We start from the raw sequence: 12500 nt of genomic DNA, 5'->3' as shown, positions 1-12500 counted from the left end.
GAAACTAAAACCACTATAATTGTAGTATTAAATATTAAATTAAAAATCAGATATATCATTCAAACATTGCCCAATTTACAAAATCATCTGCAACTAGAAAAAAATGTCGATTTTTTTTTTTTTTAACGAAAAAGAGCTATCAGACTTCAGGGTAAATTACTGAGATATATATAAAATAAACATGTACATGTCTACTCTACCTGCGAGTTATAACATTTACAGCTCATTTAAACAGTATTAACGAAAAAAATCTCACTCCTCTAATATAACATTGTCTATTATAAACTCTAGAACTCGAGATAGACCTTCAGAGACAAAAATACAATGGTAAATAGAAACTCGGGTCATCTATGAACCACTACTGCAACATTCAGAGAAAATTCCATAGGTAAATGGAAACTCATTTCATCTATGAATTTCAAAATCTACTATAGCATAAAATAAAAATTCCATAGGTAAATGGAAACTCAAGTCATCTATGAATGTAAAAATCTACTGTAGAATAAAAGAAAACATCCATAGATAATGGAAACGCATGTCATCTGTGAATTTCAAAATCTACTATAGCAAAAAAGAAAAATTCCATAGGTCATCTATGAATGACAAAATCTACTGCAACATAAAAGTAAAATTCCATAGGTCATCTATGAATGACAAAATCTACTGCAACATAATAGTCAAATTCCATAGGTCATCTATGAATGACAAAATCTACTGCAACATAAAAATAAAAATTCCATAGGTCATCTATGTATGACAAAATCTACTGCAGCATAAACGAAAAATTCCATAGATAAGTGGAAACTCAAACTATGTACGAGTATGAACCACATCTACAGCAGCATAAAGGAAAAAAATTCAATAGTTGAATGGAAACTCAAGTCATCTACGAATTACAAAATCTGCAGCAGAATAAAAGAAAAATCATTTCTCTTTCTAAACCCCCCCCCCCCCCTCCCCAACGTCACCGCAACTCCAAACCCCCACAAAAGATCATCGAAGCCAAAACACAATAGTGGGTGAGTCGAGAGTTTCCATTCGATGACCAAATCCCCGGACGAGGAATCTTCTGATTTTCGAAAGAGCAAACTTGAGAATGCGATGCTTTGCCTCGTTAGTCTGTTTTCAGTCATTAGGTCATCGTTAGTGCTTCGATAGACCCTGCTGAAAGAAGTAATACGAATTTTTTTTTTTAAGATTGGTGTGGGATACAAAAATCTAATATATAAATTTCCCCATTAAAGTATCAATATCTGCTGTGTCTCTATGATGTGCTAATGGTATGCAAACGATTCCTTAAAATAAAAATAGTTTTTCATTTTCGTTCTTTGTGCCAAATTATGGAATGTGAATAAACAAAAACACTTCGTTTCATTACTTTGCATTGTAATCAATGCTGTAAGGGTTTGCTCTCAATTCAATTTACTTTCGGGCTTATTCCAAATAAGTGGGAAAAGTTATAAATAAGGGCTGAAGTAACCTTTCACTTTCTCCGTGAATGTATTCGATTCCAGTTGTCATTTACGGAACATTCAGTTTTTGAATTTCGGCAATTATCAAGCTGGTTGGTCTTTCCACAATTTATTTGGATGCCAGCTTCATTCATTAAGTCAACGGAACGATCCCTAATTCTTATAAAAACAATTGGTTGAGTATCGATAAATAATTGTTATCTTTTATTATGAAAATCTAAATGAGATGGAAATATGATACCACAGGTTTTATTTTGTGATAAACTAAATATTCTTTGGTTGCTCTTTACACCACTAAAAGATATAGACGAATCATTAGCACCTAAGATATTTACTTATTTCACATACATCAGTAAATTGTTTTTTATTATATGTATTTTCTGTGTTGATAAAATGAAAGGTGAAGTCATATCTACCACTTTTCAATATACCATCCTTTTAGGTGACACGGCAGAAGACTGCAGCAACCTTTCTTTGCGTATAAAATGTCAAATGTAATCTGTTCCTAAATCTTAGATTTCCCGCTCTGCCAACGTGGAATTAGAGGAGTTTGTTTCTGGTGATTAGGAATTCATTTCTCGATATAACGTGGTTCTAGGTAACCAATTAGTTCCTAGCCACGTAAAAACATCTAATCCTTCGGGCCTCAGCCCTAGGAGACCTGTTAATCAGCTCAGTGGTCTGGTTAAACTAAGATACACTTAAACTTTTTAACCTTCCCACTTAACAGGCACCTGACTCCAACCTATCCCCAAGGGAAGATGGCGAACCTTTTTAGCAATAACGATCGAGGCTGCCATATTTCGGGTAATTTTTTCTCCGACACCCGAAGACGGGTAGCAGACGGAAAAGTTGTAGGTTCGCTTATGGACTTTTCCCCGGAAACTCGCCCGAGCGATCTTGGCAAAAGTTAGGCGTAATTTCATTCCGGGATCTTGGAAATGTAAGATACAGACGGGGGAGATAAAAAAGGGGGAAATCTCAGCCATATTTTGAATATGGAAATATTAAGTGGCAACTCGTTCGCTCTGAGAATTAGTTTAGGTTGAAGTTATGTCTGTGAAAGGCCCACAAAGATCTTTGTTTTCGTTCTCGAAGAAAAGTCAAAGTTAGTAAACGGACTCGTATTTTGCTCTTTTGAAAGCCATATCAAAAGTTCTTATGTCTGCGTATTTTCCATAGTAAGGAGAGGATTACTTAATTTGTAATATATGTATGTATCTAATTATATATATATTTATATATTTATATATTTTCATATATCAATACTGAGCGCTTTCGTCCTTTAATGAGACAATGTCTCATTAAAGGACGAAAGCGCTCAGTGTTGATTTCTGCCTATTATTTTTTCCTGTGGTATTCGCTTTTATCATGAAGTCACTAGCATCACTGTGATTTTTTAAGCATATATATATGTATATATATATATATATATATATATATATATATATATATATATATATATATATATAACAAAATTAAAATGCGCTCCACTTATCTCTTGCTGTCATACTACAATAATTATTATCATTCCCCCGTAGCAATTAGCAAAGCAGCATCACAAGACGAAGAAACGAACAATTGACGTCGAAATTTTACGTATGGAATGCTGGAAACATACCTCTGAAATATATCATTACAAGCGAAATGTAGAAAGGCATCGCCGAAGTCCATCATTACAGACTAATGTACCCTAATGTACTTGAGCGAAACAAAGGAGGAAGGTCCCTAAATTTCCTCGATGAGAGGAAATTGAGGAAATTGATCATGACGTCGAAAACTGACGCCTCTGAAAAATGTCCGACGACTCACGGTGGCCAAACTGGCTCCCGGGAAGAAGAAGAAGAAGAAGAAGAAGAAGTGTGATCGATGGTTCCCGAAGAAGAGACAGGAGAGGCATCCCAACAGAGGCGATTTTCCCACTCGCAATACACAGGTGAGTAGACCTTCATTGTAGCTTTGGTGAAACCGCGACTTTTCCCTCACGCGGCGCCTTCTTCCGGAAGTGGTGGTTCCTTCCGGGTGTTTTTGCCAAGGACGAGAGAAAGAGATAGTCTGCCTCACTTGTTCCCCGAAATCCGCAAGTCGGGCGGGGCTTTCGTCTACCTCCTATTGCATCATCATATGAATTGTCGTAAAGAAAAAGACCTGTGCAATCAGTACCTCTAAGATACGTAGTCACCCCAGGTGGGAGACGACCCTACCCAATGGGTAGACCTTGTCTCTCTTGGCCTTTAGCTTTACATAACCTGGGTATTTTGGACTTGGCATTGCCTAACCCTGGCGTTGTTTATGGCAATTTTTGCCTATCGTAGCTCTCGTTGGCAGAGTAGTTTAAGTGTCCCCTATGCCGATTCAGTAGTCAGGAGTGCGACTCACCACTGCCAACGTGGAATCAGAGTAGTTCGTTTCTGGTGATTAGAAATTAATTTCTCGGTATAATGTGGTTCGAATCCCACAATAAGCTGTAGGGCCCGTTGCTAGGTAACCAATTGGTTCCTAGCTACGTAAAAATATTTAATCCTTCGGGGAAAGCCCTAGGAGAGCTGTCAATCAGCTCAGTGGTCTGGTAAAACTAAGATATACTTTACTTTTTGCCTATCGTGAGCATTGAAAACTCGAGAAAATAATTGTCAAATGCATCACATAATGCAGGTATTGCATAGCGCTCGTGTTGCTGTGGATTTGGTTTGTTTAGCATGATGTGTTTATTGGCTCTTGTTCATATCGCTTATCATCATTATTATAGAAAAGAAAGGAAACTGAATGAATTCTGGAATCGTATAGCTGGATATCTTACCATGATCACTGTGAATAGTAGGTATTTGATATAGTGGGTGCTGCTTTTCTTGGATAATACATATCACTGACACAGCATATATACAAATATTATACACGTATATACACATATATATAAGCGTGTGTGTATATATGTAGGTGCGTGTGTTTCCGAGAAAGACCTAAGGAGGAAACGAATTAATATCTGGGCCCTGTTCAGCGGTTGACTTGATAAAGACAATGGCTATTTTTTTGGTGACGAAAATGATAAAAATGATAATGGTAAGGACGAGGCGGGAGAGAAATAATAATAATAATAATAATAATAATAATAATAATAATAATAATAATAATAATAATAATAATAATAATAACAATAATAATAATAATGGAATGCACGCATCCACCGTATAATAATAATAATAATAATAATAATAATAATAATAATAATAATAATAATAATAATAATAATAATAATACTTTATTAAAAGTAATGGCTACTTCAGCAGCATTACACTTGTAGAGATTCTTCTCTATTTTCCGAATGGCGGCTTTTTCGTGCTACTTAGACAGGCTAGTAGAGCGCCTATGGAGGTCATGATCAAATACAGAGCCAAAATTGGTGTATATATTTGAATTTTACAGATAAACTATGATACCATAGTTATCAGTCATTAACGATATATATATATATGTCTCTCTCTCTCTCTCTCTCTCTCTCTCTCTCTCTCTCTCTCTCTCTCTCTCTCTAGACCTACACTAAATACGACGCAGGAAGAATTTCTCCTCCCTACGAGTATGAGAAGACCTGCCACCACAATGACACCACCGAGCACGACAACTCCACGGAAGACGACGCCCCCGAAGAGATACTCCCGCAGCCAATCATAATCAAGTTAGCCGTGACGTCCCGCAGCATAGGCGAAACGCCCATCGACGTAACCGCGCCGCTAAGGAGGTCTAGGCGGCTGCAGGACTAACAGTATCGCAACCATCAACGCATGGAAAGTGGCTTGAGACCCGGTTCAAGCCACCAATGAAAACGAAGACCTACCGCCACCAGCCAATAGTAGATCAGCATGGGGCGGACCCCCTGCTGTCAACTCCAAATATAAACGAGGACGGACACCGCTTCAAGATCAGCCCCACCCTCAGCTTCCCAGCCCGAGGATGTCTGGCAGCTCCAGACGAAAGCTCGCTTGCTTCAAGAAAGAGAGAGAGAGAGAGAGAGAGAGAGAGAGAGAGAGAGAGAGAGAGAGACATATATATATATCGTTAATGACTGATAACTATGGTATCATAGTTTATCTGTAAAATTCAAATATATACACCAATTTTGGCTCTGTATTTGATCATGACCTCCATAGGCGCTCTACTAGCCTGTCTAAGTAGCACGGAAAAAGCCGCCATTCGGAAAATAGAGAAGAATCTCTACAAGTGTAATGCTGCTGAAGTAGCCATTACTTTTTAATAAAGTATGCTTGAGAGAGGGTCTGCTTCCTAAGTACAATAATAATAATAATAATAATAATAATAATAATAATAATAATAATGGAATGGCAATACATGAGACAGACTAAAGAACTAGCCAGCGATGACAATTGGCAATGGCTACAGAGGGGAGAGCTCAAGAAGGAAACTGAAGGAATGATAACAGCGGCACAAGATCAGGCCCTAAGAAACCAGATATGTTCAAAGTACATACGATAGACGGAAATAACATCTCTCCCATATGTAGGAAGTGCAATACGAAAAGTGAAACCAAAACCACATAGCAACTGAATGCCCGGCACTTGCACAGAAACAGTACAAAAAGAGGCATGATTCAGTAGCAAAAGCCCTCCACTGGAGCCTGTGCAAGAAACATCAGCTACCTTGCAGTAATAAGTGGTACGAGCACCAACCTGAAGGAGTGATAGAAAACGATCAGGCAAAGATCCTCTGGGACTATGGTATCAGAACGGATAGGGTGATACGTGCAAACAGACCAGACGTGACGTTGATTGACAAGGTCAAGAAGAAAGTATCACTCATTGATGTCGCAATACCATGGGACACCAGAGTTGAAGAGAAAGAGAGGGAAAAATTGGATAAGTATCAAGATCTGAAAATAGAAATAAGAAGGATATGGATATGCCAGTGGAAATCGTACCCATAATCATAGGAGCACTAGGCACGATCCCAAGATCCCTGAAAGGAATCTAGAAAAACTAGAGACTGAAGTAGCTCCAGGACTCATGCAGAAGAGTGTGATCCTAGAAACGGCACACATAGTAAGAAGAGTGATGGACTCCTAAGGAGGCAGGATGCAACCCGGAACCCCACACTATAAATACCACCCAGTCGAATTGGAGGACTGTGATAGAGCAATAATAATAATAATAATAATAATAATAATAATAATAATAATAATAATAATAATAATAACAGAATGCACTGCATCCCCCGTCAGAACATTTCCTTGCGCCCTTCAAGTAATCTACAGTGACTTAATGTTGCATCTTGCCCATCACGTGAATGGATTCCCCTCCCCCCCCCTTTTTTTTTTTTATCTTTGCGTGTATGAAGCTGTCTTAATATCTTAATGCATTTCTTTGTGTCCGAGGAGTTATTTTATTCCGTCTAATGGCTCCCTTAATGCAAAGGCATCAGATGGCTCCTGTTCATTGAACATTGAAAACTCCGGGTTTCCTGTTTCGCCTTTCTGCTTAGAAATGGGTGGGATTCGTTATCTATTGTTTAGAGTATTATGTGATTTTAGCATTGATAGAGGGCTCCAAGGAGCCCTGTTATTATTATTATTATTATTATTATTATTATTATTATTATTATTATTATTATTATTATTATGGACTTTCTGCGTAGGTTTCTGCTCGGTGCTTAGAAATGGATGGGACTCGTTATCTGTTGTTAAGAGCCTTATATGTTATTATTATTATTATTATTATTATTATTATTATTATTATTATTATTATTATTATTATTATTAAGTAATTACTGTCTCAGCTGCATTGGTTTTATATAAATTCTTCTCTATTTTCCTAATAATGGTTTTCTCATTGTTGTTTAAATTGGTAAGCAACAACGAGAAAACTACAGTTAGGAAAATAGAGAAGAACCTTTATAAAATTAATCCAGCTGAGGCAGCAATTACTTTTAATAGGATCTCTTCAAAAGAGGGTTTACTTCCAGCATATTATTACTTATTAATTATTATTTTAAAAGAAGACCCGCTTTGAGGCAAACGTCGTTGAAAAGCATGGCACTGCACCCCGTTGAATTTATTTTGCGGCCCATTCTCTAACAGTATTTGCCTAAAAGAGGGGTCATACCTTATTATTATTATTATTATTATATTATTATTATTATTATTATTATTATTATTATTATTGTTATTAATATCATATATATATATATATATATATATATAGATATATATATATATATATCTATATATATATATATATATTTTTGTCTATCACAGTCCTCCAATTTGACTGAGTGGTATTTATAGTGTAAGGTTCCGAGTTGCATCCTGCCTCCTTAGGAGTCCATCAATTTTCTTACTATGTGCACCGTTTCAAGATCACACTCTTCTGCTTGAGTCCTGGAGCTACTTCAGCCTCTAGTTTTTCTTGATTCCTTTTCAGGGATCTTGGGATCGTGCCTAGTGCTCCTATGATTATGGGTACGATTTCCACTGGCATATCCCATATCCTTCCTATTTCTATTTTCAGGTCTTGATACTTATCCATTATTATTATTATTATTATTATTATTATTATTATTATTATTATTATTATTACTACTACTACTACTACCACTACTGCTACTACTACTAAAGAGAATGGTAGAATTGAGCGAGTTGATTTATATATTGTTTTTTCTATTTTCTTATAAGGAAATTAAAAAAATATATATAAAAACATCTTTCTTAATTCTCTCATTCTCTTTAACAGTATTTGCCTAAAAGAGGGTGTTTTACCAAATTATTATTTTTTTTTTTCGGTCTATCACAGTCCTCCAATTCGACTGGGTGGTATTTATAGCGTGGGGTTCCGGGTTGCATCCTGCCTCCTTAGGAGTCCATCACTTTTCTTACTATGTGCGCCGTTTCAAGGATCACACTCTTCTGCATGAGTCCTGGAGCTACTTCAGCCTCTAGTTTTTCCAGATTCCTTTTCAGGGATCTTTGGATAGTGCCTAGTGTTCCTATGATTATGGGTACAATTTCCACTGGCATATCCCATATCCTTCCTATTTCTATTTTCAGGTCTTGGTACTTATCCATTTTTTCCCTCTCTTTCTCTTCAACTCTGGTGTCCCATGGTATTGCTACATCAATGTGTGATACTTTCTTCTTGATTTTGTCAATCAACGTCACGTCTGGTCTGTTTGCACGTATCACCACATCTGTTCTGATACCATAGTCCCAGAGAATATTTGCCTGATCGTTTTCTATCACTCCCTCAGGTTGGTGCTCGTACCACTTATTACTGCAAGATAGCTGATGTTTCCTGCACAGGCTCCAATGGAGGGCTTTTGCCACTGAATCATGCCTCTTTTTGTACTGGTTCTGTGCAAGTGCCGGACATTCGATAGCTATTTGGTTTATGGTCTCATTTTTCGTATTGCACTTCCTACATATGGGAGAGATGTTATTTCCATCTATCGTTCTTTAAACATGTCTGATTCTTAATGCCTGATCTTGTGCCGCTGTTATCATTCCTTCAGTTTCCTTCTTGAGCTCTCCCCTCTGTAGCCATTGCCACGTGTCATCGCTGGCTAGTTCTTTAGTCTGTCTCATGTATTGACTGTGCATTGGTTTGTTGTGCCAGTCCTATGTTCTGTTTGTTATTCTCCTGTCTCTGTATATTTCTGGGTCTTCGTATACTTTTATCAATCCTTCTTCCCATGCACTCTTCAGCCACTCGTCTTCACTTGTTTTCGAATATTGCCCCGGTGCTCTGTTCTCGATGTTGACGCAGTCCTCTATACTTAGTAGTCCTCTCCCTCCTTCCTTTCGTGTTATGTATAGTCTGTCCGTATTTGCTCTTGGGTGTAGTGCTTTGTGTATTGTCATATGTTTCCTAGTTTTCTGGTCTATGCTGCGGAGTTCTGCCTTCGTCCATTCCACTATTCCTGCGCTGTATCTGATTACTGGCACTGCCCATGTGTTTATGGCTTTTATCATATTTCCGGCGATGAGTTTTGACTTGAGTATCGCCTTGAGCCTCTGCATATATTCTTTCATGGTCGTGTCCTTCATCTCTTGGTGTTTTATATCCCCTCCTTCCATTATTCCCAGGTATTTGTATCCCGTCTCATCTATGTTTTTGATGTTGCTCCCATCCGGTAGCTTTATCCCTTCAGTCCTAGTTACCTTGTCATTTTGTATGTTGACTATGGCACATTTTTCTATTCCAAACTCCATCCTGATGTCCCCAGATACAATCCTTACAGTCTGGATTAGGGTACCTACTTCCTTGATGCTCTTACCATACAGCTTGATGTCGTCCATGAACATCAGATGGTTAATTCTGTTACCTCTTTTCTTGAGTTGGTACCCAGCATCCATCTTCTGCAGTAATTTTGTCATGGGAATCATGGCTACTACGAAGAGTAGCGGGGACGAGTCGCCCTGGAAGATCCCTCTCCCAATAGTCTTATTCCAGATCTTTTAAATATTGTATTCCAGTTGCGCATTGTATTTTTGAGTAAGCTGACGTGATTTCCTCTGCCCCATATTATTATTATTATTATTATTATTATTATTATTATTATTATTATTATTATTATATTATTATTATTATTATTATACTGTGCTAAGAGTATTAGGCTCTTAAACGTAGTTTCCGTCAAATATACAGAACATTTAAATAAGGGGGAAAATGTTGAATGAAATCTCATAACTGAACATTCATACACTTCTATTTCTAAAATAAAAATAAAAAATATCAGGATTTAGTAATGGAGAATTCTTCATTGCTTCATGCGTCATCAACGAATGATATTAAATGAAAATTGCAAATTAGAAGTCAATTTGTACCTAGATTATGATTTAGCGACCATGTCCGAATGAACACGAAGCAAAATTCAGGTGGGCAATTGTCTAACTATTCCGATTCACTGTGAGGCATAAATACGTTCGAAAATGTAGTCGAAAACGGGTTGTCCATTTGTTAGGCCATTTATTTGTTTTCGTTGTTTAGTACTGGATTGAACGTCATTATTTTCGGCCAGAAGTCGAAACGGTTGTGGGGAGTTCTCCATTTCCTGACCATGATAGCTGTTACGTCGTTTTTCACATTTCATTTACGACGATATCTACTGTTTATTTCGTATGAATATATGCATAGAGATTTTGTTTTCGCTTTTTAATGTTAAACTGAAAGTGACTATTTTCAACCAGAATTCGAAACGGTTGTGGAGAATTCTCCATTTTCAGACGATAGCTATAGTTCCTTTCGTCTGAATATATGCATACAGACATTTGTTTTCGCTGTTTAATGTTGTATTGAAAGCAACTATTTTCAACCAGAATCCGAAACAAATGAAGGAAATTCTCCATTTTCAGACCGCGATAGCTGTTATTGTATTATTACCTTCCATTTACGACGATATGTACCGCTTATTTCGTTTGAATATATGCCTAGAGAAATTTGTTTTCGCTGTTTAATGTTAAACGGAAAATATTTATTTTCAACCAGAATTCGAAACGGTTGTGCGGAATTCTCCATTTTCAAACCAAGATACCTGTTATTGTGTTTTTACCTTTCATTTACTACGGTATCTACTGTTTACTTCGTTTTAATATATGCATAGAGATATTTGCTTTCGTTGTTTCATATATTAAACTGAAATATTTTCAACCAGAATTCGAAACGGATGTAGGGAATTCTCCATCTGTAGACCACGAGTGGATTTTATGCGTTTTATCTGCGATGTCTACTGTCTTATACGTTGGAATATTTTCGTTAAGAAACATATTATCGAAGCTTACTTTTCTGTTGCAGGAAAAAGCTACATACTTGTCTTTTATCGTATCAGAGAACTCCCGAGTGTTTTGTTACCGAATATTCATCTTCAACGAGACGTTCTACGTGAGATTTAATAACCTTTACCATTTCCTAGTTATGGCCAATCTTTATCACCAGAATGAATTTCTATTTATTTTTTTATTATTAGGATAGAATACGTCACTTCGTCATCTACGTAATACTCTTATTATCACCATTCCTCCAATTCATTACCACAAATATCATCATGACCTGCTTTACCTGAGCAAAACAACACCAGCAAATGAAAACAAAAGTAATTTCCTGGAATAAGCTTCTTTGTGGCCGAGTTATTTCATCAACATTATCACACTCGTATACTACTTATTATTTCGACTCGCGTGTCTATTGACACAAGTCTGGATAAAAGGCGTTGTTGTTGTTTTTATTAGTATTCTGCTCATTCTCTTAATTAAATTTTGGGAATAACCTTTTGTGTCGTATGGGAGATTCTCATTGCCAAAGAAAGATGTAGCATTCCGTTCTTACCTATTCCCCTTTCATTTTGGCCTAGTCTAATTAATAAAGGTTTCTTAGCCGTTATTTGGGGGCTAATGTGTCCTCTTTATGACAGTATGTAGTTGCCTGCCTACTAGGTTGGTGTCCTTATAACCATTGCTCTTTGATTATGGTCTCTGAAATAAATTTGTGTTGGACTTGCTGAAAGTGTATTCATTCATTTCATTTCATTATTTATGTATTTATTTGGTTGTTTACCAATTCATTTCAATATGCTGTCGTAGAAAGATTTTTCTTAGAAGCCTTGGTCTGGTTAATGTTAGAGACTAACAAAATTTCTTGGGAGACTAATTAATTGGTAGCTTGACTCTCAACGAAAAATTTTTTTTATTATTTATTTATTTTACTTTGTGAAGGATATGTTCGATTCCTTACCGAGACCAAAAACCACATTTAGGCTTTTCCCCTAAATCACATTTAACCTATGTTAGAGTAAGCGGTCAATTATGTACCCGGTAGTCAGTATACTGTAGTGGGTCACAACTAGAACAGAAAAAGGCATGAGTCTAATATCCAATTCCTTGAAAACTGGAGAGCTAGCTCAAAAGCCGGCCTCAAGCAATACGGTGAAACATATATTAAAACAGAAAGATAGGTCAGTAAATACGACAGAGCAATAGCTAGAAATAGATATAAAAAATATAGGTACGTAAATAGATAGATAGATCCAACA

This window comes from Macrobrachium nipponense, chromosome 23, assembly GCF_015104395.2.
Source record: "Macrobrachium nipponense isolate FS-2020 chromosome 23, ASM1510439v2, whole genome shotgun sequence".
Taxonomy (NCBI): Eukaryota; Metazoa; Arthropoda; class Malacostraca; order Decapoda; family Palaemonidae; genus Macrobrachium; species Macrobrachium nipponense.
Note: the sequence above shows the minus strand (reverse complement) of the source record.